Below are 27,093 nucleotides of genomic sequence, written 5' to 3'. Positions count from 1 at the left end.
AGGTCCTCAGAATCCTCCGAGTGGAGCTCTGTGCACCTCGGTGCACTTAAGCGTGTGAAGGGAGACCTCTGCGCCGTGTGGATGAACTGGACATGTCTAATTGCTTGATTTGCATGAGCGACATAAAGTAGGAAGCCAAAGCTTTCTGGGGGAAGTAAATATTGACGGTGCGTCTGGTGAAAGATAAGAGAAAAGCCGTAAGCCGTCATTAAGGCGCGTTCACGCTGGGCTGTGATGGTTCAAACGCTTTATAATGCTCCTCATAGTACTTTTGACTATTTTTATGTTGTTTAATTTCCAGTTTTCATGTCCTCAGAGAACGGTGGGTATGGAGCTAATTTGGCTTCGTGAGCGCTGGTGTTTCTGAGTGCTGGCGTCTGAGCGTAGCCACAGGTGAAGCTCAAGGGCATAGTCAAACCTGCAAAGCTCCAGTAAGCTGGAAAAAAGTTGCATAAACCCCGTGAAAAGACTTTAGCAGAGGTTGGACTGTGAAAAGTGGCCGGTACAAATAATGTGAAACCAACGCAGACAGGAATGAAGTCTGATTTGAGCTGATGATTCATTCTCCTCGTCCGTCCGGCCCTCATCTCTTGAGCCAAACCAGTTTTCTGGACACTTTTCAGGCCTAGTTTCTCTCCTCTGTGCTATGAAGTTAGATCTGGTTTGTAAATACTACTACTACTGTACTACTTGCGTAAAGTGCCTTTGGGGTTCGTTTTTGGCTCCTGTCAATCTAAATTGGGTCGACTAAAATTATGAAATGAATCATCACACAGACACTTTTCTCCAAAGTCACTCATGCACAGGACACACCAGGGATTCACTGTCTTGCTCCAGGTAATTTAGACATTTGGCGTCTCAAAGCACTTTACAGTGTTCAAGACTTTACAAAACACAACAACATAACTATAAAAAATGAGACAAACTCCAAATATAAGAAACCTCCAGCAGAACCAGGCTCACGGCCATCTTGTATGCCTTCACTGTTTGGGGAGAGTGGGAGGTAGAGACTCAAATGAACAGCAACAAGAAGCAGGTAAAACGCCGAGCAGGTTGGCTGAGGAAGCCTCCAGCTGTGTGTGTGTGTGTGTGTGTGTGTGTGTGTGTGTGTGAGTGTGTGTATGTGTGTGTGTGTGTGTGTGTGTGTGTGTGTGTGTGTGTGTGTGTGTGTGTGTGTGTGTGTGTGTGTGTGTGTGTATGTGTGTGTGTGTGTGTGTGTGAGTGTGTGTATGTGTGTGTGTGTGTGTGTGTGTGTGTGTGAGTGTGTGTGTGTATGTGTGTGTGTGTGAGTGAGAGAGAGAGAGAAAGAGAGAGAGAGAGAGAGAGAGAGTATAACATCACGGTGGACGGATGAAGGACGGGAGGAAAGTAGAGGAGCTACTTGAAGCAGTGAGGACCGAGTAGAGTCTCAATCTGCAGCTTCCAGATTGGATGGTGCAGTCCGACATGCAACATCCTCTTCATAGAAGACTGAACACAGGTAGAGAGTTTGTGAAGGACGGGTCTGTTCAACCCACTGGAATTGGGATAAGGACGCAAGGGCAAAAACAACAGTGGAGCTGTCGCATAAAGAGGTTATGTTTTTTACTTTTATTACCAGAAGTATAAACGCAATGCATCAGCTTTTTTATGTCATCTCAGACCCCAAGTGTCGAAACACAGGCTCCCCCACTAAGACCACCAGCACTGAAATTAGCAGCACTTTTAAGCAGCGGAGGATCAGAGTATTTGAGCCCACTGGGAAGGATTTATTAAGGGCAGCGGACGGTGACACTGACTCGCTGTCCCCTGTAGACAGGAGCGTTTGGACGGATGCACGGCCGATCGCCTGAGGCCCTGCTACGGAACAGAAGGAACAGCTGCCCTTGACACATACGTGCACACACGTGCATGGACTGGAGCGAGTGCACGCACGCGCACACACACACACACGCGCACACGCGCGTGCGCGCTTGCACGCACGCACGCACGCACGCACGCACACACACACACACACACACACACACACACACACACACACACACACACACACACACACACATGCTGCCTGTGTTTGCCTCAGGCCACAGTTCTGCAGGTAGGACAGTAAAACCACACAGGCACAAGAGAAATGCAGCATATGTGTCGATTCACAGCATAACATGTAGGAAACGCTCAGATTCCACTGTTCTTGGTGCATTTGTCACTTTAATACTTTTAACAATTCCTTGTCTGATGTCTTGAATTGAATCAATTAATTTTTTTCACCCAGCTACAGTTGCAGATTCCTGAAGGCCTTGTTGAGCTGAGCCTCTAAACAGGTTCATCCAACACAAACTCCTTAAATCATCTGTTGTTACACAAACGCGCACATCTGCACACACTTAAAAGATATGAGCTTGTAAAGCAGCGTTACGGTGCCGGTGACTTACGGCAGCTGTTGGCTTTTATGGGCAACGCTTCCTGTTGGCGTCCGCTGCTTCCACTGAAACAACTAGTTGTTTTTAATCAGTGTCTGTGTCTTTTAAAATGCCCCCAAACTGACTGCTTTGGCAAACAAGTTGCCTGAAGCCATATCAGCGACACAGATATGAAGTAAATGTTGAAATAAGACGCACAATGAGGCAGGAGTTCATCATCCTGGATGATGGACTGTGCTATAAAACAGATAATCATCTGCATTACAGATGCTCCACGCCTCACGTTGAGTCAAACGGCTTAGACAGATTCAATTATATAGAAAGTGTTTACGCAAAGGCCTTAGAATGAGTGAAGCAGCTGGATTCAAAGGGTTAAACTACACACGCCTGCTGTCGAACAGGTGACTGCAACGTCTGTGCTAACGTCAGCGGCGGCGGCGCTCCGTCAGGTCTCAGGTTCTTTCACTGAGAAGGTTCCTTCACTGGGTTCCTCGGACGTTCTTCCTCCAAATGTGTAGACGAATATCTGTAAAAAACCTCCAAATGAGCCAAAGTTACTTTCACACACAGGAAAACACGACGTCTTGATTTATCTGATCATCTGATGTTCCACATTCATGTTTTCTGCAGATATCCGGACACGTTCTCCTTGTGGCTGAAGATCTGTGGTGAGGAATTGGAAAGGTGTTCTTCACAGTGCTGGAAAAACACACACACGCGTTCAGGAGTCGGTGAGAACAGAACAGCGGAATGGCCCTTTACGCCTGTGAGGGGAGGAGGAAGTCACCTGCTAACCACCAAACGAAGGATGAGCGAGGAGGAAGTGACACCGTCTCCAGCGAGCGCGTATTTAGGCTCTAACGCAGCTTCTAAAGCTCAGACAGAGGAACATGCAGGATTTACTGCTCGGCAGAGTTGTGGTTCCCACAGCGGCCATGATTGATTTTTGTTTTTAATCTTCACCTTTTCCGGCTCGGCTTTAACCCACAACCTTTTTGTGCTTTATTGGTTATTTCCATTTGCCCAAAGGCAAGTCCTTTACTTTATTGGCTTCTCATAGACATCTGCCACTATTTGGCCTTTAATTCACTAAGCTGTGTTCTTGTGCTAGAACTTTTTTAAATTGAGTTGATTTTCTTTTCAAACTTATATTCAGTTGTGTGGGAGCTGTGAGCTGCTTTATTCTTAAAGAAATGTATTGTAAAGTTTTTTTTCTAGAGGCCAACCTTTGGTCTGAAAACTAAAAAACGATCCTTTGTATTGTGTTTATTTGTCGTGAGCTGCATCTTTCGTGGCCGTGACCCATAATTCAAAGCTGTTTGAATGAATGGCTGCCGTTTGTGAGTGATTCTCTTATAGTTCTACATGCAAAGGTGCAAAGTGGCCAGAAAACCCATGTAATGAAGCGGGTTCCTCAGCCGCTGCTGCTTAATGTGGCTGTGATCAGCGTAAAGGGAAAGATCCACACAGAGAATAGGCTTCTTTCGCCTCGTGCCAAGAGTCAGATGAGGACATCAGATGTCCGTGTGGTAATTACGCACAGTAGCAGGTGTTGGCAGTCGCTTCATTTGGTTAAAGCCAAGTGAAGCAGCTTTTTTTTTTTTTTTAAATCTGTCCAACTAAAAGCAAAGAAATTCATTTTGTCTCCATCACTGAGCTGGTGTCTCGTCTGCTGCACGTAGCAAGTGCTCGCGCCGTAACGATGTCCTCATCGTTGCTCATGGGAAGAAAGAGGAAGTAAAAACAGTCAACAGTTAATTTAACTTAGGAAGTTGCGTGATGAGCCGCCTACACTTAGAGATAAGTGATTATTGAAGAGGCAGACGAGAGGGGTTCATTCAAACACAGGCACACGTCCCCTGGTGAATATGCATGAGACGCTTCCTAGAGGATGACAGACTGTTTTCATCCGCCTTTGATCTGGATGCACACACACACACACACACACACACACACACACACACACACACACACACACACACTGTCCCTTTGAACCCCGGCCAAGACAGTGGGTCAGCGGCGCCAGTGGCCACAAACTCCTGTTTACATGTTGGAGAAAGTGGAACAGACGAGAGGACAGCGGGGGAAGAACAGCTGAGGAGAATGTGATATCTGTCAAGTGTTTCTAGTACTGTCACAGAGGCTCTTTGTTGCGGGTTGACAGTAAACGCAGCTAAGTATATTTCGCACGTATGCGCAGCTTATGTGTGTGTTTGCGCGGCTCTGCGCCGCTGCGAGTGTTTGCGTCCTTTGCGCTCGTGCGTCTGTCTGTTGAATAGGCTTCTTGTCATTGACCTAAAAACAGCGTGAGAGCCTGCCAGTGTCGCTTAAATCCTCTTTTCTTCTCCATTCCCTCAGTCTCTGTCTTCCAGTGGCTCGCGCGCGGGCGTGCGCGCTCTCTCTCCCCCCTCTCCGCGCGCGCGCGCGCGCGACTCCTCGAGCGCGCGCGCGCCGATCGCTGTCTCTATTTAAACATCATAGAGACTCACAAATGGCGCTCCTGCCAACGGAGATGAGAGCGAACTGCTCACAAAGACTCTTTCTCCCGCTCTTTCCAACTCCCGCTCTCCTCCGTCAGTCCTTGCTTTACACGGAGGCTCCCGTGGGATATCATTAGTGTTATTACAGTATTGAGATAAATGAGCGCATGTTCACGTTACGCGTGCGCACCGTGGGGAGGAGGTGACCGAACCCCAAACCAAGCGGTCGCGGCTAATTACGGAGGAAACGACGTTCCAGACGCTCCGTGGGTCTGAGGTGATCGTGCTCCCGGTCACGTGGCCGCGCGGATCGCCGCGTGCCCGTGCTCCTCCTTCCCTCCTGGCCTTATGAAAGGTAGCGCGAGGTGCCGGCGTCGCATCCGCCTCGCGAAGCCAGGGTGATGTTGCATCACCAGATCTCTCCTTACGGGGCGAGGGTTAAGCATAATTACGGCTGCAGCTTTCATGTTTCCTCCCGCAGCGGCTGCTCCGCTGGCCTTTCGTTCTGTATCAAAGGCGACTTTCGTCCTCTGGGTCTGCAGACAAAGACGCACGCACGCACGCACGCACGCACGCACGTCATCGTCATTTTATTCAGTGATTTACATCCGAGTTGTAATTTGCACGTGTTATTTAAATTTTGCACATGCACATAAAGATCCGATTTGCATGTTGAGTCACTACTATCCAGCGTCGACTCAACCTGTAGCGAGGACGAGAACGGGCCCGTGTTTATTCATGCGCGCTGTTCTGTTCGTGGCGGCGCCAACCGCCGGACTGAGCGACTGGAGCTGAGCAGCAGTTCTGCTGAAACCAGTGAACGCGGAGACGAGCGCGCCGGCGCCGCGCGGTTCGCTGAGTCCAGGCTCGTTTGCAGTCGTCAGTGAGTGGAAATGAAGCTGTTTGCTGTGGTTTTTGATGTAACACACACACAGGGACCTCAGGCTTTGTCTGAGGGACAGATATTTCTGGAGGGTTGGATTCAGCCCAGAGGCCCCTGTTTGTGAGCCTCTACCCACACAGGCTCACACTGCACGAATTAGCCGTGTGTAGGATTTTGTTGACATGTTTTGTAATTAATAATGTGCTTTTGACCACATGATGCTTGGTTGATGCTGGACTGTCCCCTGCAAACGCACAGTCGTCATGAAGCAGGGTGATGTTTCCAGCAGCAGCTGTAGTTGTGGGTCAGAAGGAACCCTCCCCCTTCACCTCCACCTGTCTGTCTGTCTGTCTGTCTGCCTGCCTGCCTGCCTGCCTGCCTGCCTGCCTGCCTGCCTGCCTGCCTGTCTGCCTGTCTGTCTGTTTGTCTGTCTGCCTGCCTGCCTGCCTGCCTGCCTGCCTGCCTGCCTGCCTGCCTGTCTGCCTGTCTGTCTGTTTGTCTGTCTGCCTGCCTGCCTGCCTGCCTGCCTGCCTGCCTGCCTGCCTGCCTGCCTGCCTGCCTGTCTGTCTGTCTGTCTGTCTGTCTGTCTGTCTGTCTGTCTGTCTGTCTGTCTGTCTGCGGGTCACGACTGTCATCGACTGCAGGGCTGTGATGGAGCGTCTGTGTGAAGAGGAGAAACGGCACCGTGACCTAATGGGAACAGAAGTCTATCAAATTAAGACCTATGGAAATAATCAACAACAAAACGTGTGTCATCTGTGAAGATGAGCAGCAAACACAGGGTGTTTACCTGAATAAACAAAAGCGTGACGGTCCTAAAGAATAATGGAAAAAAAACTATGACCTGTTGTTTTTAAAATCATGTAGAGTCGCTAGAACAGGACGTGGGAACGTGTTACACTGTGAAGCAGATGGACCTTTTTTTGTGACCTGTTCACCACAGTGTTGTGTAGTTTTGACCTTCTGGGGTTGTCAAAGATCGCTGGGTGTTAACAATGATTTTAGTCAGTAGGAGTTTTATTTATACCATGAAGATGTATTTGCATAAAGTATTTCTTCCAATCTGCTACTGTATCAAATGATCAAATGACACCCATCACCTATTATTAATCGAACCAGTTTGATGACATCATGGTAAAACCCCTGCTGTCGCGTGAAGGTCAGTGAGGTCAAGTTTAATTAACGACACACAGACGATGTTCAAAGAGCGGTGGCAGCACCTCTGTAAACGCCAGCTCTAACAGGAGCGACGCTACACAAAGATCCTCGCTACCACACGTTTCCGAGCCCACTGAAAACATGGCCAAAGGTGGTGAAACATGCTGATGTGATGTGACATCATGCGTTCGCCGCGTCGCCACACAGGACTCTGAAAACGGGACATATTTTACGAATGTGAGGCGTCGAGCGTGAGCGCGGAGCCGCGGCGTCACTCCATCGGCATCAAAGCGTAAAAGCTTATTTACAGATTCAACATTTGGGAAAGGCGCCCGTCCGCCTCACAGGAAGGGATGCAGCGCGAAGCCGCAGTGGGCAGGAAGCAGGCGTGCTGAGTAATGGAGCTCTTACTTTGAAATATCTGTTATGGCTCATGCAGCCGTTAATGCACAGCTGAAGGTTATTTTCCAGGCCCTGGTAAAAGTCCCACCGTGAAATATAGAGAAATAAAAAGTGTTAGTGACAGAAGATGATGAAGCTGCTACAACAACTGTTAAATTACTCCACATGTGGAAATCATTTCATTTGGCGATTATTTTCCTACAGTCCTTCAGTTTCTTATAATGAAGCAAGAATGTGTTCAAGATCAGTGTAGCATCAAAGACATAAGACTCACTGTGACATTAATCCTTTTCTCCACCAGGTTAATAGCGTTCAAAGTCAAGTATAGACCTCTTTCAGGTGGATGCTGTTGGATCAGTTGCCACGGCGATTACGGTTTTCAGCAGATGATCAGAGAACTTGCATCATGGTCAAAGGACACCAATATGATGACGTACTGGTGAAAGTGGGAGCAGCGCTGATGGCACAGGTTTCAGTTTGACAGTAATTATCACATGAACTCATCATGGCTCCTGTTAGTGGTGGAATACGTTAAACAGCACATGGGCACTTTCTCCTCAGTGTTGATGTGGTCGAAGCAGGAAAAATAGGCCAGTGAAAGGATTGGACTTCATTTTACAAGGGCAAATTGTGTTTGGATTTAACTGGGTCAGAACAATCTTGTTCCCAATCTGCAGTGGCCAGTGTGTGTCAGAGGTGGAAGAAGTGGAAGAACCGTGGATGCTGTATGCGGACGGCGAATGAATATTTTGATAAACAAACAAAACGTATTAGCTGTTGATGAATTTCCCTGAATCTGGGAGCTCTCGGCCTTTTGCTTACTTTTCCAGATTAGCTCGACTCAGTGCAGATTGTTGTCTGTAAATGTGCTGTTTGGTTCCCTCTCGCGACTCGAGTCGTGCTGTTTGATGTCGGCGCAGGCAGCCGTTTTCGCGGAAATGCCTCTAAAACCCACTATGCGCCAGCAGTTCAGCGACAAACAGCGGATAGGTGGAATTACAGAGCAGTTGGAAACGGTGGAGCATTTAGCAGCTAAAGAGCCGCATATTTCCCCCAGGAGCCCCTCGCTGCAAAAGCAGGCCGAATATTGGATTTACGGTGGACGCGGGAACATGACTCCAAACGATGGCTGCAGTAATGGCGCTCCCTAACCGCTGCATGTGTAAATATGTGTCAGCTGTTTGCCAACAAGTTCATCATATCAGCTTAAGAGGCGTTGACCTGTTAGCGCTGTTTTCACACATTCTGTTTCCACGTGGTGAAACATTGCTTTTTTGAACGTGTGCTGGTGTGTAACAATGTGAGGACGTAGAGATAACCACTTTAACGAATCAGTACAAATATTTGTTTTCGGATGCTCCTCATTTAATTTGTAATGATGTTTATGTAATGTATAATATTGTAGACTTAAAATGTGTCTGTTTGATGTAAATGATGTACCATAGCTAAAAGTATAATTCATTCTCCAACCGTGTCCTTTTTGAAGCCAGTTCTGAATGAAACAACACACGTATAAAATGGCCGACACCTTCTTGTTCGTGCTTCTCCTTCTACAGCTACTGAAATGGAGCCATCGGTAAAAATCACAACGTCAATACGATGATGATTGCTTATATATTCATTAGACAGCTCAAACTAACGGCAGACCATCTATTCTAAGGAGAGGCCGTGTCTGACTCCCTCTCTGGTCGCTCCTCCCTCTAATTGTAACGACCCGGCTGGGCTTCATGGGGGGTCACCTGGGTGCAGTTCACTCCCGCGTCACTCATCATCCGCAGCCTAACAGCAGATTAGAGGGTTCACATATAGTCCATGCATCCACTCGAGTGGAACATGATGTGAGCTGGGGAACAAGTGGTTTATGCTTTATAGGGAAGCAAAGGGTAATTAACATGTTAGATGTGCAAATCAAGCACTCGACGCACTGTCGTATCTTGCAGGCGCCTCCTCTGCTTGTGTCCCTTCAGTCCCACACGAGCCGTGTGCCTGGACTAAAGAGGCCGTTACTCTGACCGCGTCTGCTGGCGGGGCATCAGGTTGCCCCATAGTGCACTTAGGCAAAGAGCCAACATCAAATAACTGGTCTGCAGCCTGGTAGAACTACTGTGGCTTCGCCTCCAGCAACAGAGACCTGATGCGCTCAGCAGCGGCTTTCAGCTTCATTCCCTCATAGCCGGAATTTCATACAATTTTGTGGAGAACTTCCCCGGTTTGGGTTTGATAGTGCGGCACTTATCAGGTTATCTCGTTCTCCAAACGGGAACGCGTCAAAATGACGCTTGAAGCGCGATGCAAGCCTCTTTGCTCCACCGGAACAGCTGGCCGGCGGTCGCCTCGGCTCAGAGGCGATGGATGGAGGCTGATTCAGGCACACTGCCTATAGAACGAGATAACACTGTGTGGACGAGAGAGCGAGTCAAAGAGAGTCAAAGAGAGACAGAGGCAGAGCGAGCGAGCGAGGGGGGGAGGGGGAGGAGAGGAGGGGGGAGTGGAGCCTGACGCAGTGTGAGAGGCAGAAACTGAGAGGAGAGAGACGGAAAGCGAGGGAGACAGAGGCGAGCAGGCAGCGCATCGCAGCGCATCGCATCAGGCAACGCTTTGCGTCCCCACCAAGAACCGTGACGCGGGTGGATCGCCGCGCTGGCCGCCGCTGCTGGTGCCGTGACCGCCGAGCGCCTTCCCGGTCACTGCTCCGCACCACAGTCCGCAGAGGAGACGGCGGCGGGTTGGGATCAAATCAGTGACAGACACTGATCGCCACGCACACACCAACGCAGCCCGCGCTGCCCGAGGCACGGAGCGGAGCGCCTCCGCCGAGGACCCGCGCCAGGCGTCTCCCGCGGCGGCATCTGGAGCAGGTAAAGCGGACCGCGCACAGAGCTCCGCTCCCCTCGCGGCGCCTCGCCTGTGGTGGCTGGGGACTCGCATTGCGCAGGCAACTTTGGGGTCCGCCAGCAGCATTCCTGCGGTTCATTTACTTAGCGCAGATGTGCTCCGTGTTCGAGCGCGTCCGCTGAGCCGTGGTGACGGAGCGGGTTGTTCCCACGCAGCCTCGCTGCTCTTATCTCCATTCATGTGCCTATTGATAATGCGGACGCAGGCACTTAGTGCACGTTCACGTTTCCATTAGCAGCCGGGGCGAGTGTGCGGTGCCAGATCGTGACCGAAGCCTAGCTGTGAGTCTGTGTGGTACTCGCCGATGTGTGGTCATTGTTCACTTTGATTGTGGTCACTTGCTCTCGTCCCGGGACGGGCTGCGGTGCTGTGGTGAAGCCGTCGTTCCCGCACCGCAGTCCAGCGGGCTGCGCGTTCAGCACCATGGACAGCGGCTCCGCAGGCAGCGGGGAGCTCAGCTCGTTTGTTCAGACTAATGGGGACTGGACCCAGACCAGTCAGCTTTGAACAGGACGTCTGTTTCCTCTGAGGTGTTGTTGAGATGCTGCCTTCAACTGTGTGGGTCCATTTTTTACACCAGAAAAGTTTATGTCAGAGCAGATTTGAACACATCAGGTCTGAGGAGAAGAGTGGAGGATGCCCCCCCCACACACACATAATTGGCCATTTTACTCTATACTCTTAAATACTCCAATGTGATTTAAAAAAGTGGAAACTCACCTTATAGATAACTCAGATGCTTTCGTACAGAAAAGAAGGAGGCAAAGGAAATTTTAATGAGCAGAGGAAACTCTGAGTCATGTGCTGTGGCTTTCACAGTCAACAATCTAATCTTATTAAACCCATATGGGAGAGTTTGAACTTGTTATAAGTTTATCATATTTCCAAAGCAGCACAGAACTCTGTTTGCATGCGTGTGAAAAAGTCCAGGCCTGTTAAAACGGTGTGTGTGTGCAGGTAAAACACGGAGTGCACGTGTCTGACACCAAGTTGCTCATCCGGCTGTATCTGCTGCTGTGCCCTGCGCCTCCTGCCCACTGCCCCGGTATCTGTTCTAACGGATGTTGTTGCCACTCCGTCCCACAGGGCATGGACTACTAACAGAGTTTTTCCACTGACTGACTCCAATTGTTGGCTGAGCGCCACAGAGGGAGAGGGAGGAAGAAAAGGAAGATGGGAAGAGTGATAGAAGGAGGAGGAACCAGGGTCCCACGCTTAGCGCTGAATAAAAGAGGATAGGATCAGTGACAGACTTAGGCCGCCATGTGTTTGGGTATGAGATGTGGTCGCCCGGCTCTTTTCAGTAACTGGGAAATCTTTTCTTGTCCTGGGAATTCATTGATAAGTATCTCAGAGGTCGCTCATCTTGCTTTCATCCTGCATCAGTGCTGCAGTGCCTGCTGCAGCGCCCTTCTCCGGGCTCATGACTTGTAAGAGCAAAACACTTGTGATCGGGCTGAAACCAAAGACTGTGAATCTGCTGCTACAAAAGAGCTCTGTTAGATTCTGAAGAGCTAAACGTGCCACGGGCCGAACCCAAACTCGGCCTCTCCACTGGCAGCTACCCGGTCAAACCAGTGGTCAAACCAGTGGTCAAAGCAGTGGCTCGTCATGCTCATGCTACAATGTAAAAGCAAGTAGAAATGAGTGGGAGCGGCTGGTTTCATGTCTGTGCTTGTTGTCATTGTGCCACGTTGCTGCTCTGAACCCTCATCCAACGCTGTAAAGGCTTTTTCTGCTCCCTCTGTATCGCTTACAGTGTGAGCTACCCATCCATGGTTCAATCTTACTACCCAGAGGCGTCACTGTGGGCCAAGTTCTCCAGGAATACTAAAGAAACACTACTGTGTAATGGGAGATCCCCGCTCACTCTCCCATCCATTTACTGCATTTTTCGCCCCTTTAGCTGCCCCTGCGAGTGAGCGACGCGGCGCTGGAGTCTGCTGAAGTCCCAGGCTAGATTTCAGAATCAACTCTCATCAGTTGTTATTCATCAAAGTCATCCATATTTCAGCAGATACCAGCTCCCTGCATTAAGCACGTTGGTGCACAAAGGCCTGGCAGGAACTCCCGTCATAATGTTGATCTTAGTTGAGAGGGAACGGCCCACGGTGCGCGGCGTTAACGCGTCCAGGCGCCGAGACGCTTTGCCTCCTGCTACAGTCGGTCTCAGGCTCGCTGGCGTAATACAACACAAACACAAACCTGCGCTAATTAGGCCGGGCACCAACACACAATAATCCAGCGTGACATTTATGTACACAAACACTTCCCTTATCTCATGGCATGAATTGTGTTTTATTATCCAGTAACACGCAGCAGCGCACCTTTATGAACAAAACGTCTGTACAAAAGGCTAAGAGGGACGCACAGAGGCAGGCAAACACACACACACGCACACGCACACGCACACACACACACACACACACACACACACACACACGCACACGCACACGCACACGCACGCACACGCACACACACACACACACACACACACACACACACACACACACACACACACACACACACACACACACACACCACAGGATGCTCACACGCTCAGGCGGGCACATGGATTAATAATGTACCATATTCCCTGTAGGAGGCTAGTTAGCATTTCAGGAAGATTGCACTAGCACTGGGGATCTGTAATTAGGAAGTTATTGTTACAAGTTGCAATGTGCACACACACACTGACACGCACCAACACGGGGGCAACACACTATGCTAATAGTGGAGGCAAGGAGGGGTGGGAGTATCCATCACTGCTCCCCAGTCCTTATGTCACAGTTTTAATCTTTTTAATGGTGTGTTTTACTCATTTTCTATTTCTATTAAACTATTATTTAATTGATAATGAAAAAATAATTACAAATGTTGTCAAGCATGTGCTGAGCACCAAGCAGGAGAACGCAGCTCAACAACATAACGCAGGCGAACAAGGCTGTAAGCGTATGTACAGTACAGCGAGTATCCAAATATTCGAACTGACAGCAGGAAAAAGTCAGAACGCACCTTCACCGACTCCAGAGCGCTCTGGAATAACATGTTACAGTTCTACAGCTCTTGCAGTGAATGTGATGCAGTTTGTTGCGAGAACGCTTGAAATGTCATTAAGACACTACTCACTGGCACGTTGCTGGAAAATGTTTCATTCATACTGAAGAGACAGAAAAAAATGAAATCAGAAGGTGAAAATGCGTACATTTTCAACTCCTTTACATTTATATGTATTGTTATTTTTCTCTATATTTGGACGAGCTAAGACGACGCGCTCGTATGTGCCACCGTTCCATATTTTACCTCATTCCTGTGCTGAAATTGTGCCTTTCTCTGCTCCAGGCTCATGAAACTTTGATTAGTGTCTTTCCGTCCGGGAATCCTAAAAACGAGAATCGCTTTGGTTCTCAAGCTGTGCTTCAAGAATTCCCGCGCGCCTGCGTCTCAGCCACGCTCGGGGCCGTGAGCTCGTACCTTGTGTTTAAGGCGTGAATGACGAACGAGCTGCCCAACGCAGGCTGACGCACGTCTCGCTGATGCCGGAACTGCAGCTAATCCCAACCCAAACTCTGCAACGCAGGTCTCAACCCTTCTCGTTTTCTGTCCGTTTCCTCTCCACAAAGTCGCCTTCTCTCTCCTGCCTCTCATCCGGCGCCGCCGCTGCCTCTGTCTCCACGCTGCCGCGATGCACACACCCTTTTCACGCAGCCTGAGTCAGCTAGTTTGTATGCCGGCTGCTGGATGCCGGCCTCTCTTTGGAAATCAGGGAGGGATCGTGGGGTGGATGCTGAGAGAAGGAGAAGACGAAGAAGGAGCTTGGGGGAAGAGGGACAGCGAGAGGTGATAGAGACAGACAGCGCGATTGTAAGAAGGATAGGGCTGCCACGGGGTGAAATGAAAAGGCGGAAGGGAGAAATAACAAAAGGGTGGGAAAGATGGAGAAGCGCTGGGTAGATGAGTTTTCCTCCCAGCCTGCTCGTCTCTATTGGCTTTCATTACCTCCGCCTCTGAAGCTGAGGTGCTTTTAGCCGCTGCGGCCTGGCAGAGACTTAAAGAACCCTCTGATGTCCTGTTCCGAGTTGCTCTTTGGGGCTAAGAGGGGAAATCGCTCAGACTGTCCCATTAACTCCTGGAAACTGGACTATTGAAACGGTATCACCCCCTCGACCAGCAGCGACACAGCTCCCTCCGTTTCCCAATAAAGATCTGTCACACGAAGCCCCAGATGCTGCAGATGCAGAGCAACAGGGACCCTGTCTTTTATTTGTCTCCCCTCGTATCGTTCAGGCATCTCTCGCCGCTCCCTCTCCTCCGCTGTGACGAATTCCTCCGGGCTGTGGGTGTCATTTCTATCCCCTTCCTGTTGCTTGAAATATCCCAAGGGCAGCTCTGACGGAGACGTTGATGGAGACGGAGGCCAAAGGTCGATTCTTTCTGTTAGTTATCTGATAGCTTTCGTTCTTGGATCCTGACGCCGTCGCGTACGTCGGTGCAGTAGAGACTCGTCATCCGCTCTGTGATCTGTCGTGGACATGAGACGGCAGCCATGACAGTCTAGAAAGACGAACACTCCGGCCTCGCGACAGAAGAAATCTAAATTTATCTTTTTGTACTACACTGTTTTAGCTCCAGAGACCTGTTGGCCAATTCAAAGACAGCGCTAGCCTGTTCTTTAGACCCTCCCCCCAACAATCATGACTTATTCATGGCTTAGGAGCCATCATTGGGCACTGCAGGCCAAATAAATAATTTCTCTGCATGTTGAAGCATCCTGGTCCTTTAGTAAAAGCTATGCTATGCATTTCGCCTGGAGGCTCAGGTTGTTCACAAACAAAGTGAAAGTGTAAGAAAGCGTTGAAACTGAAAAATTTACTACATCACATAGGGATCGGTTTAGGGTGAAGCTCAGCTGCTGCCACCGCCGACCGCATGTGTAAAGTCAGTGTGGGTAAAAAGTCGGATGGATGTTCTTCAGTGCATCTTCACGTTGAGAGGTGGTTCTGTGTCCTTGAACCAGACTCGGTTTTTAGTGATCTGTCGTCTTCATATATGCAAACATTAGCATATGACCTTGCTGACTGAAACACCCAGTATTTAATTTACATCTGCCTTTTTTCTCCGCTGAGCAGCAGCTTGTTGTGGGTGATATAATGTTAGCGTCTCTGTCCAGTCTAATTACATCTAAACCCAGTTAACTCTCTTGCTTAACTCACTTGCTTGTGCAAGTATTTAAGCTTCACAGCCCAACAGTGTTGTGTTAGGACAACACACCCTGAAGGAAGAGGAGGACGCAGCACCGGACCTGGACAGATTTCCAAAATGTCTGCACACACTCGAGTCTGTGACATCAGATCAGAAGCATAATCTGAGATTATCTCAATTATAACCGGCCCAGTTAGTTGCAGTAGAAAACCCCAAACAACTAGTAGAACAGATGTTGGTGCCGTGTTGTCAGAGAAGTGTGAGGTGACAGAAACGAGGAGGGAATGGTTCCGACTATGTAGCTACAACCTGACTAACAGCAGTCGATGAGGCAGCACAGTTCTCCAGCCTGTCTCCTATTCTATACAACAGGTTTGGAGCTTTCATTAATTTCAAATATATCTTGAGAAAATTGGTGAATGGTGCAATTCTCCTAAATTACACATACGGGTCCATGAGAACAGAAGTGCTTGTCCCAGGCTTTTCTGCACGAGGCTCACTGAGGTCATTGGTGCAGATGCTGACTTTTTTTTGCCTGGAAGAAAATCGTCTTCGGCCTTGTAGCAAAATAGTCTGTACTGCACATCTGCAAAGGCCAATGCGGTCTATTTTTTGGGAACAGAGTCGGCTGGAAGCTTTAAAATAGCAGCCGGCTCGCTGATCTGCGGTTAGCTTAATTAGGAAGCAACTGCTGATAGAATCTCCCAGTGACAGTTCTCATTTCAGTTGGATAAACAAGAAATGTGCTTTTGTTGGTTCCTATCTGAAATCAAGGCTCCATTATGTCAAGAATTGATTGTACCTTTGATGGTAAATCTGGCCTCATTATCACTGTAAACTGCTGACATGCCCCGTGAGAGCGGAACGCTTGACAACAACACAAATTACAGCAGGCTAAGGACTAATAAAAGTCAATTTATTGGACACGGGAATTATTAGGACACCATTAAGTTTGAAAACTGTGTAGTTTGGCAAGTGGACGACAAGGACTCACTGAGAAGGAGCTTTAAGTGTATTTGTGGGATGCGTGAACTAGAAATTCCTACTTTTTGAGGTTTCAGTCTGTCAGTTCGCGTCCTGTCAGGTTTATTTGCATGGCCTAATATCCCATTCAGCGTCTCAGCGGGTTTTACAGGCCCGCAACAGCTCTGAACCCTGAAACCTCCAACACTTCAGAACATAAAAAATGGATCAATTATGCTGTCGTGCGTCAGCGTGCCGGAAGCATTGCGCATCAGACGCGCGCATTCAGGGCCGTCTCCAACCTGCGCTCCTGGACCGAGCGAGCGTTTGGAGACGACTACGGGCGCGTGACTCTGACGGTGACATTTAGAATCGTCATGTCAAAACACTGGGGAAGGGTCAACTGTGCTCCATCTGCACCAGCGGTGATGCACCGGCTCCGCTGTCAGTCTAACGCTACGCTGACCTTCACCGAGGAGTGAGGAGCAGCACGTTATCCTGTCATGACACCACGTATGCGTCACAGCGGGTTCTCAGATTGGATCAGGACGACCTCATGTTACAAATACAGGTGACGGAACTTATCTTTATCCAGTCATCAGAGCTGGAATCCACGTCTCATAAAGCTTCGACTATTTTACCTGAAAACAACGGGTGGTCAACGATCCTGTGACACCAGCAGACGAAGGCCAGCTCCTGTGGGAACTGACAGGGTTTTATTCAAGTGTAGAGGTGACACTGACGATTCCCCGCTGCCGCCGCCGAGCCGTTCTCATTTATCGCTCAATTTAGCAGCCTGGTTATTCACAAGCCCTGTGGAATCAGCCAAGTGGCAATGGCAGCACAGCCACAGCCACACGAACCCTTTGTCAATCAATGCCTGGCAACACCAGGGAAAAGCACCAGCGCTCTGCAGCCAAGTGTGTGTGTGTGTGTGTGTGTGTGTGTGTGTGTGTGTGTGCGTGTGTGTGTGTGTGTGTGTGTGTAATTATCTGTTTAGTCTGCAGGAAATCCCAGTTTCAGTGTCTCAGAGGTCAAAGGTCATGCACATACTGTATGTTTTTGCTTACTTTGTGGATGTGCTTGCAGTTGCCAGTGTGTGTGTTGGAAAGTATCTTTGGAATGAGTTTGTGTGTGTGTGTGTGTGTTGAGACAAGCTACATATCTCTCCTCCTATAATCCTTTAATTTCCCAGAGCGCTGTGCATTTTATCCACTTTATTGAAGCCAAGTCACAGACATACTTGTGTGCGTCTTTCTGTGAGTGTGTGTTCAGTGCCATCAGTGTGAATGCGTTCGGCCTTTGACGTGGTGCCCAAATTCTGTGTGAAGGGGTTGTGAGAGGTTGTGTGTTTAGGTGTGGGAGGAACAGTGTGGACAGAGGTGAGACCAGAACCAGGCAAAAGAAAAGCAAATGAGGAAGAATCTGTGTTCAGCTGTCAGTTACTACATGAACATGATTGTGATTTAGCGACTTCAGACAAGGATCAGCTGTTGGATGACGTGGCCATGAGTCACTGACTGGGTTTCAAGCTCCCGGCTCCTGAAATAGAGTGAACTTGTCAAGGCTGCAGGTGAAGGTCTGGGCGCGCATGGAGGAAGCAGACGTGTTAATGATGCGTCGGACTCAAAGGAGCGGCGCCGTCCTGGAGTCTCAGCTGTTTGTCTGTCGACCTCACGCTGTTGACAACAGCCCTGGACGTTCAAACCACAGAAAGTCAATTTCAGACTCCATTTCTGACCTTTACAGTTGCCGCAAGCGCCGCTGTGTTTGGACAGAGCTGAGGAAGCTGCTTTGCCCTATTTGCAGTATGCAAAGCTGGCATATCTGGCTGCGATGGCAGCTTGTCTCAAGCGTACAGAATGGGGAAAAGTGGAGATTTTCAACTTTCAGCAAGAAACATAAAAGAATTGTAATGCTTTTCACAAAAGTGTCCACTTTGTCGGCGACACATCATGTTTGGAAGGTGAGAACACCGTGAAAGGAACTTTAAATGCATCACAATAGCTCAGTGTAAGATTCGCTCCCGTCCTTACTCCTCTGTTCCCCTCAGATCTCCGGCAGACATGCATTACCATGACAACCCAGAGGATCCTGGGTAAAGACAAACGAGCAGCGCCGTCAGTAAACCAGAGCAACAACAGGCATCGCTCTGATCTGTGATGCTGGGAAACTCAACCAGAGCCCAAGTTTACAAAAACTCTAAATGACTCTGATTGATATTTAGTGCAGCTTAATGACACCACAACAGCTGTGACTCCACCAGTGGTCAAATTAATTAATTAAGTCAAAATCATTTAGCTAATGTTTGGTCACGGTCTTAATTCCACACATTGGCCAGAAATGTTAGAAGTTGAGGTTTGGTTCTAAAATAAAGCAACTGCAATTAGTGAAGAATTCGATTCAATGCAGTTCTTTAAGGTCATAATTTTACCTTTTAGACGACTTTCATGTAAATGTCTTCATACAAGAGGCCGGATGATGCAGTTTAATCAGAAGTATGTGATGATTTATTTCAGTGAATCACTGTCTGTCATCACTACCTTTAGTACATAAGTGCGTCAGTAATTCAATCATTTAATCCTGTGATATAATCTGAATCATCACTATTATCTAAAGCCAAGCGAGTCACAATACACTGTATACACCTAAGATGATTAAACGTCTTATTCCATTTTCAGCAACCTCCGTGTGCTGTAACATTCTCAAGTGTAATTAAACGATCATGTTTGAAGTTTGTAGATGAATACAGATGTTTCTAAATACCTGCTAACATGTCACATAAGGTTATACAACTTAACATCTGACTGAAATTTGAGAAATAGAAAGCTGTTGTTTTAGGATAAAGGAAAGTTCAAACTCTAATAATGTTCCTGACATGAGGACGGGACGGTCTGTTCTGACCTTTCATTCGTCTTCGACGCTCGTTTTTGTTACTTCTTCCACAGTAAAGAAAGCAGGTTTGGTTTGCCTAAAAGGTTTTTCACCATCACACAAAACAACAATGCTGCGGAGATGGAGCAACTCCTAAAAGCCCTCAAACGCTTGCATTTAGGAAAGAAAAGGGAACTTTAGGGAGCCAAAATAATGCTGAGATTTTATCTTCACCACGAACACGAAAACGGAGAAATGCAATTTTAGCTGAGCTCCCAGATAACATCAGAGCAGCATTATCATGGAGTATGAAGCACTTATATGCAACACACACACACACACACACACACACACACGCACGCACGCACGCACGCACGCACGCACACACACACACACACACACACACACACACACACACACACACACACACACACCAGCGGGATGATGTCAGGACCAAAGTCACATCATCGAGGAGAGAAAACAGGCTCGAATCTCATCACAGCATCCTGAAATGAGATTACCACCCAGCCCAGCTTTTATATAGAAGTCAGTATATCATTCAAGCCTCTCTGCCTCCTTCCCCAACAAATCATATTAAATTCCAGATATGTCCCTTAGAATCAGACCTAGGTTGGTGGGAGGAGTGGTTGGGTGAGAGACAAAAGGGGAAAGAGAGAGAGAGAGAGAGAGGGGACTTAACAAAGTGGAGAGCGTTTGTGCGTCAGAACAAGCTCAGTCAAGGACACATTGAGACGTGTAAACTCAAAATATCACACGGGAATTTCTATCTGTTGTGAGTGTGTTTGTATGCATGTCACACAGTGCGTCTGGGCAAAGCTCGCTGCTCACGTGCTTCACGGCTTTCAGGAGTTCACAGGTACTGCTACTGCACTCTAAGCCTTGGGCCTGGCTGTATTAGCTTAGCAGCGGCTGAGCAGTACCAGGAAATCAATTCAAATCAGCACATAGAAACTCATTAGACATTATTATGTAATTATAACACGAGGAGAACAGAGACACAGAAACGGGAGAAGGCCACAGAAGCACAACCTGAAACCTGAGTGACAGGTTCCACGAAGCCGTCACCTGCTAACGAGGAGGAAAACCTGCTCCAATTAAGGAACAGCTGAGAGAAAAGAAGAAGGAAGCGAAGGGCGACGGAGCCGCAAACGAAGGAACACATGCACGCGCGCGGCAGCTCGTTGCAGGAGGACGGCGGGCGCGTTCCTCCATATTCCCTCAGTGTGTTTGATTGGATCCCCGTTCGTGTGATGGCATCAGGCTGCAGCTCTTCATTTGGCCGTTTACAGACTTGTGTAACGCAGCAGAGAGCGGAGCTGCGCTTCGCTTTCCGCGGCAAGAAAGCGAGCGGGGTCTGCTGTCCTTCCACTGTAGCTCATCACACAGCAGCGTGACTCACCCTCCTCCCCCCTCCCCCCCTCCCTCCGTCTACAGTTGCCAGCTCAGCTATTTGGCTCACGTCTGCCCTCTCTGACCATGCGTGGCCTCCACCCCTCCTCCTCTGTCTCCTCCTCGCCTCCTTATAGGACACACACACACACACACACACACACACACACACACACACACACACACACACACACACACACGCATGCATTTAAGGCCACTTTACATAGTTGAGATGCAAATGCGCCACACAAGAGTGTCCTGATCAGCAAAAGGTCCTGAAGCCAATCAGAGTAATGAGTTCCTGTGGGACGAGTGCGTGGTTTGATGTGTTCCTCTGGAGTGCGACAGCATTTTGCTCTGTGCGTGTGCATCCTGTGTGAACGGGTCCAGCAGCTGCTCCGTCCGTCTCTCGTTTGGCTCGTCCCCTTCCGTCCCGGAGCTGATCACAGGCTGCGAAACACTGCACTCTGTGAGTTGAGTGACGCGATCGCTGGTGTTCAAAGGACCATAAAATGGAATAGAAAGCGAGGTCTGCTGTGGATTCTGTTTTTTTTGTTTTTGATGATTCGGTGTAAATATTGTATCCATCCTGTTCCGGCCAACTTCTAGCTATTTATAGATACTTGCATGTGTGTGGAGCAGAGCATATGTGCACATTATTGCACCGTGCTTTAATTAGCGTCTGTACACATGAAGGAAGCTGAGCATTAAAGTGTTTATGAAGATGCGGGTATTGAGTTGACTGCAAGCGTAACTCTTCACGGCTTAGTCGAGTCCCTGAGTGAGCGGAGGAGCTGTCAATAATTCACTTTACAGCATGTTTGAAGTTACGTGTCAAACAAGCGCCTCGCACTAACTACAATGCGAGCAGCCGGCGCTGCAGCGTCGTACAGTAAAATAAGACGATTTACTTCCTTTCATCTTAAAGATGGAAATGAATAACGGCACAGTGATCTGCGGCTCTAAGACGATGAGGTCTCTCTCTCTCATGTTTAGTTCTACAGTATTTGCAACACACAGCAAATATGAGCTTGACTCTTATGTTACCAATGGAAGCGGTTTGTCTCATACAAAGCCCTAAAAACGTACAATGAACAATGGAGTTGAAAATAGATTTGGTCGTGGGTCTCATCTGGATGTAAAAGGCAAACAGAGACCAGAGGAGCAGCTTGTTCCACCTAGAGGTCTGTCTTTGCTTTAACACAGCTTCATAAAAGACCTTGAACAGTGTTTCATCAGATTTGTTTGTATCAGATCTCAGGACATCGGCTTTAATTAGTCACATCCTCTCATATGTGTGTTATTCACACATTGTGTTGATGCACAAACAAGCTTCATGCTCATGTTTTCCTGTTTTGAAGTACTGTATTTGCACTGTGAAGTACCCTAGGTACTTCACTACCTTGTGCTGTACTTCTGTAGCTGGGTAAATATTTCTTGACGCTCAGAAACAAATCCGTGACTGTGTTAATGTGCTCATCTCCTCCCTGTGAAAAGGCCGGACGCTTCCTGTAGTTTGACCTCCGTCCTCACGTTAAGCTCACACTTGATCAGTCTTTTAATGTCACCCCCCCCGCGACTGCTTTTTCTCGAGCAGACATCTCCTCGACGGGTCATCCCGGGCCATCTGCTGGTGTCAGCGACTGATTACCGCGCTGTCTGTCAACCGGTTGCCGGGGCAACGGCGTGACTTTGGCGCGCGCGTCCACTCCGCTGCTGCTGAAGTGTCCTTGAGCAAGACCGCGACTCCCGATCGTCTGTAAATGGAGCGAAGCCGCAAAGAGAAACTCCCTGTAGGGATAAACAGAGTATCACATTATTGTTAATTATTATCAGTAGCCCTGTTGTGTCGATGAGAAACACCTGATGTAATTATCATTGAAGAGTCTTTTTCTTATCAGCCTTATCGCAGCACTGACGGGATAGAAGAGAAGGAGAACTGGGAAGTGCACTTTGGTAATGCCGTTTCCCTGCTTATTAACAGTCCGGTCACTTAACCTGAATCGACCATCTTCATGAAGGGGCCTCGTTTACATATTGGACGATGGCCTCAACAAGACAAATGACCAAAATGTGCAGATCACATAAACGAGGAGGGAAACGCGTCCCGTCCTCGTCCATATGTGTCCGTAATTAATAAAGTAGCAACATAATGAAAGAGGGGACCCGGGTCGGGCTTGGAAAGAGTGGCATTGCCATAGGAACCGGCAGCGCCCACGCATTCACGGAGGCAGGCAGAGTCACAGCGAGACAGCAGGAACAAGAGCGAGCGGGCGGGCGAGCGAGAAAGAGAGGGAGAGCGATGCGAGACTGATGTCTTTGATGTGACTAGCAGCCTCAGGTCTCTAATCTATCCCTTCTAAATATTTCTTCTGCTTATGTGATGAGATTTAAAATTCCCCCATTTACATGATTTTTTTCTGGCTTTCCTGACAGACGCCCTTGGGCGGCGGGGGGGACATGAAGATGACAGTTTAGTCAGAGATACAGAGCACCCAGTGTGGTTTGAAACAGAACCGTACGGCAGCCAGTGCAGGTCGATGGGGGGTGAGGCGATGTGGGGGAGGGGGTGAGGCCTGCAGGCCGCTCTGAGCTGGATGAGCTCTTCAGGGAGACAGAGAGGCGCTCTAGCACTTTATATGCGTTGGACATACGGCGGCCCGTGTGTCACGTCTTATCAGCTAGCTTGCGCGCTAGCTCGCGCTGTCACGCGCTGCAGCCGCGCTGTCATTTTGTTTGGACGAGCGCCGCGCTCTCTCATCTCCTTCGCAGCGAGCCCATCAAATATTCCTTTTATCAAGTCCTAACTTCCATCCATTACTAACGAGGCGCCGGTGCAGAACTTTCCCTTCGTTCGCTCCCCACCACGCGGCCGACGCAGTCGTGTTTTAGCTGTAGCGCGGCCTTTTCATTCCGTCAGATGAGCGGCAACACGCAGCAGAAGAGACGCTTGTAGAGAAAGCTGGACGGCGATCTGTGTCGACCTCCAACAAACGTGTCCACTGAAGAGCAATGATTTGAAACATGACTTGGGCTGGTTAGCTTTTAGCTGCTTTTAGCTGCTTTTAGCTGCTTTTAGCTGCTTTTAGCTATGGTTAGCGCAGCCTCCAGCCCGCGTGAGCGGCCGAACGCTAAAGGCTCATTGGCTTCTGCTTCTTTCTGCATTAAAACTTCTCTAATTTTGGGCAACAACTGTGCAGACAGAGCTATTTATTTGGACCGGACTCGTGTCTGGGGTGGATGTGGGCAAAGTTAAACTAGATGGAGCTGCACCGCCCCATTAGCATCCTCTGAGCAATTAGCTGATCTAACGCTAGTCAAACTAACTGCATGTTTTATTTCTCTTTAGCCACAATGATCTCATTTATTGTATCTCAGGCTCTTTCTCATTACATGTTTAAAATTAAATGCTTGTATCAACTAACTCATATCCTGGACCTTTTCTTATTGTCTTCCATTTATCCAACTAAAGTTTATAGACTTATTCTATAGTTTATAGGCCTATTCTCGTTTCGCTTTCTTATAGTTGTTCTGTTCCTTCTTTTCCAACTTTCTCCATCTGCTTTCATCTTTATGACCTATTTATCTTATCTCTTCTCGCTCTTTCATCTCTTTATCTCATTTCTCGTTTCGGCTCATCGTCTCCCCCCTCTCATTGATCACGTTTTATTAAAAACACCTCCGAAACGCTCGGCGCCTGAGCGGAACAGCTGCCGTTCACTTAGTCGGTGAAAAACGAGTCCTTTGCGATGAAGAGCAGGAATTTCCTGTGATGGTCGGTGGCAGAGTGAGGAAGCGGAGCCGATAAGCAGGATAAGAGAGGTCGGGAGAATGATAAAGAGGGAGTCGGGTGTCGTTGTGACGTCCGGGCTGATGGGGCCATCTGTCAAAGGCACCTATTGCCGGGCCTCGCCTGCAGCCACCTCACTCATTGTCATCGGCGCGGCCTGATGGATGGACTGTGTGTGTGTGTGTGTGTGTGTGTGTGTGTGTGTGTGTGTGTGTGTGTGTGTGCGTGCGTGTGTCACCACTGAGTCAACTCCAGAGCGACTGCGTGATCGGTGTCGGGTGAGACAAGGGACAGAGCGCTTCCAGCAGGTTTTGTCATTAGGTAATTGCGCGCATGTTGTTGGCACAACACAACACACACTCGCTGCAGGGCAGCACCGGCTATCGTTCCCCAGCTCCTTTGTTCCTCATGCTGAGATCAAGTCCATCTCTCATTTTTACCTCCCCTCTCTTCTATTACACGTCCTTCACATCCCTGCCTTCCCTCTGGTTTATCTTCCTCCATCGCTCTCTGTCACTTCCTGTCTGACTGCCTTTCTCACTCATTTCACCCAACCGTGTTTGGTGAATTCAATTAGAAATGAACACATTTCGCCCAAAAACAAGCAGTGAGAGGATGATTTGGGTCATTAATTACTAAATATGGGTTGTATGTCATGACCACCTGAGACAGTTATTCAGTCAGTCAGCTTTGCTGCTGTTTATTTAAATCCCAGCAAACCCCATTACAATGACTCGTTCCACCTCATTAATGTTCCTCCCTTTCCTTTTACTCACCCCTGCAAAAATCAAAAATCTAACTTTTATCAAAATACAGTATTTTTGCTGCTTCTCTTTTCCCACAGCTTATGCTCTTTCTCTCCCCCCCCTCTCTCTCTCTCAGTGTGTAAACCTACTCCCCATACCACCAAAGGGGTAATTTGCTTTAGCTCAAATCCTAGATGAAAGACATTTCTCACCCAACAGAGTCAGGACAGCTACATATTCAAGTGCTAAGAGCAATATATTTCACACAATCCTGGAAAAGCAAAGACCAGCAGAGGGAAGGGTTCATAAAAACCCCCAGCTCTGAATCTGCTTCACAGCGTCTGCATCTCATCCTAGCGTCAAACAGAAAAGGGAGGATCGTTTCTGTGTTTCTTTACCATCAGAATGTATTAATTAACCAAGGAATGCTTCTGTAAGCATTTGTGCAGAATAAAACCAAGAGGAGAAGGAGGAAGACTCTCACATGTATTATTTATCAAGGCAAACACTTTATTTATGGCCAGATTTAAAGGGGAGTAAAATACCAGCCTGGCATTTTGATCCCGGAGCCGGGCAGAGATTGACTCTCCACGACTCTGGCGAGGAAGGTAGTGTAAGTCTTGTGTCTACATATTGGCTTTCATTTCACGCTGCACTTTAGTAATGTATGGGCAGTCACAGCATGGGCCAAATCATCCGGCAGCCCAGCGTGTGGCTGCTTTACTGCTCTGGCGAGAGAGTTATTATGGCCCGCGCTCTCCCCGCTCCAGTATTGGCACTCAGGAGTGATGTTGGCCCAAATTACTTTACATTTTTAATGTATTGCCACAGGCTGCAGGGCAACAGGCATCCACTCTCGGCATTGTGGACTGGTTGTTCCACATGCCGCCTCACAGCAGAGCTAAATGATTCCTGGTGCTGCCCCGGGCTTGTTTTAGGGACCGCGCTGTGGTTTCAGGTTGGAATTTGAAAGGAACATTAGCAGATGCGCGCGTTCTCTGGCTGAGTGAAGCCTAAGTGTTTCGCTCCACGCGAGCCGTCGCAGACGAGGCGAGCCGGTCCTGTAATCGCTCCAAAAGGGTTTCACGCCGTACAAACACAATGTGACGCAGTGACATTAGTCGTAATTGTGATGGTATCGTTGGACGGGGGCGTCACCCCCGCGTCGGGCTCATCCGAGGACCCACGTGGACACAATCAATTCCCCTGACTCTCTAACGCAAACCTAATTCATATTATTAACCTTAAAACCAAGGGGATTCATTAAAATTACATTCATTGCAATTTTTCAATTTTATTTTCCTCCCACCTTTTAAGCCTCACGCAGCTAAATGGAAGCACCTTCAAATACAGCCCAAGAAAACTGGCTGCATCGGCTGCCTCACGTTTCTCCTTTATTTGTGCAAAAGCTTTATGTAGTTTTTCAATTAGACTTTCAGGCGCCTGAACAACAATGTCCACATATATTTTGCAAAGGTCTCTAAGACACTAAATAGACACTAAAGAGGCCTGATGTGTCTGCAGTGCAGCCAAACACAACATGCACCGACTCAGTGTTAATTAAAAACACAGGCTAATATCTAGGAGCGAGTTTGAACAGAAATCTGATTCACTGCTAACGATGCGACTGCAGAGAATTGTGACCTAATGTAATGGCTCTCGTGCTGCCGTACGGGAGTTAAGTCTGAATGACAGAAATTGTTTAGATGGTTCTTTGCACAAATGGCATTAATAAAGGATTCGCCCCCGAAGACGCTTGCATCGTTATTCTCAGCCATTAAGCGCTGATGTTCGGTACATTCCAGGAATCACCGTGTGATGAAGTGCTGTAATTTGCTCCCGCCTGCGAACCCTCATGTACTTTTAGTTCAGTTAGCGGCTTCCTCCAGAG

The 27,093-nt window shown here is 48.4% G+C and overlaps 1 protein-coding gene across 1 annotated transcript in view; it reads left to right on the top strand.

Moving 5' to 3' along the window:
* Positions 1-9,814: 9,814 nt before the first annotated feature.
* Positions 9,815-27,093, top strand: part of elfn1b (extracellular leucine-rich repeat and fibronectin type III domain containing 1b) — a 67,756-nt gene continuing 50,477 nt past the window's right edge. Inside the window, 1 exon segment of the mRNA XM_041071997.2 lies at positions 9,815-10,180. The gene's annotated coding sequence lies outside the window, so the exon portion shown is untranslated.

The sequence above is a fragment of the Betta splendens genome, chromosome 1 (assembly GCF_900634795.4).
Source record: "Betta splendens chromosome 1, fBetSpl5.4, whole genome shotgun sequence".
Lineage (NCBI taxonomy): Eukaryota > Metazoa > Chordata > Actinopteri > Anabantiformes > Osphronemidae > Betta > Betta splendens.
The sequence above is the reverse complement of the archived record's forward strand: the minus strand, read 5'-3'. Positions and strand labels throughout refer to the sequence as shown.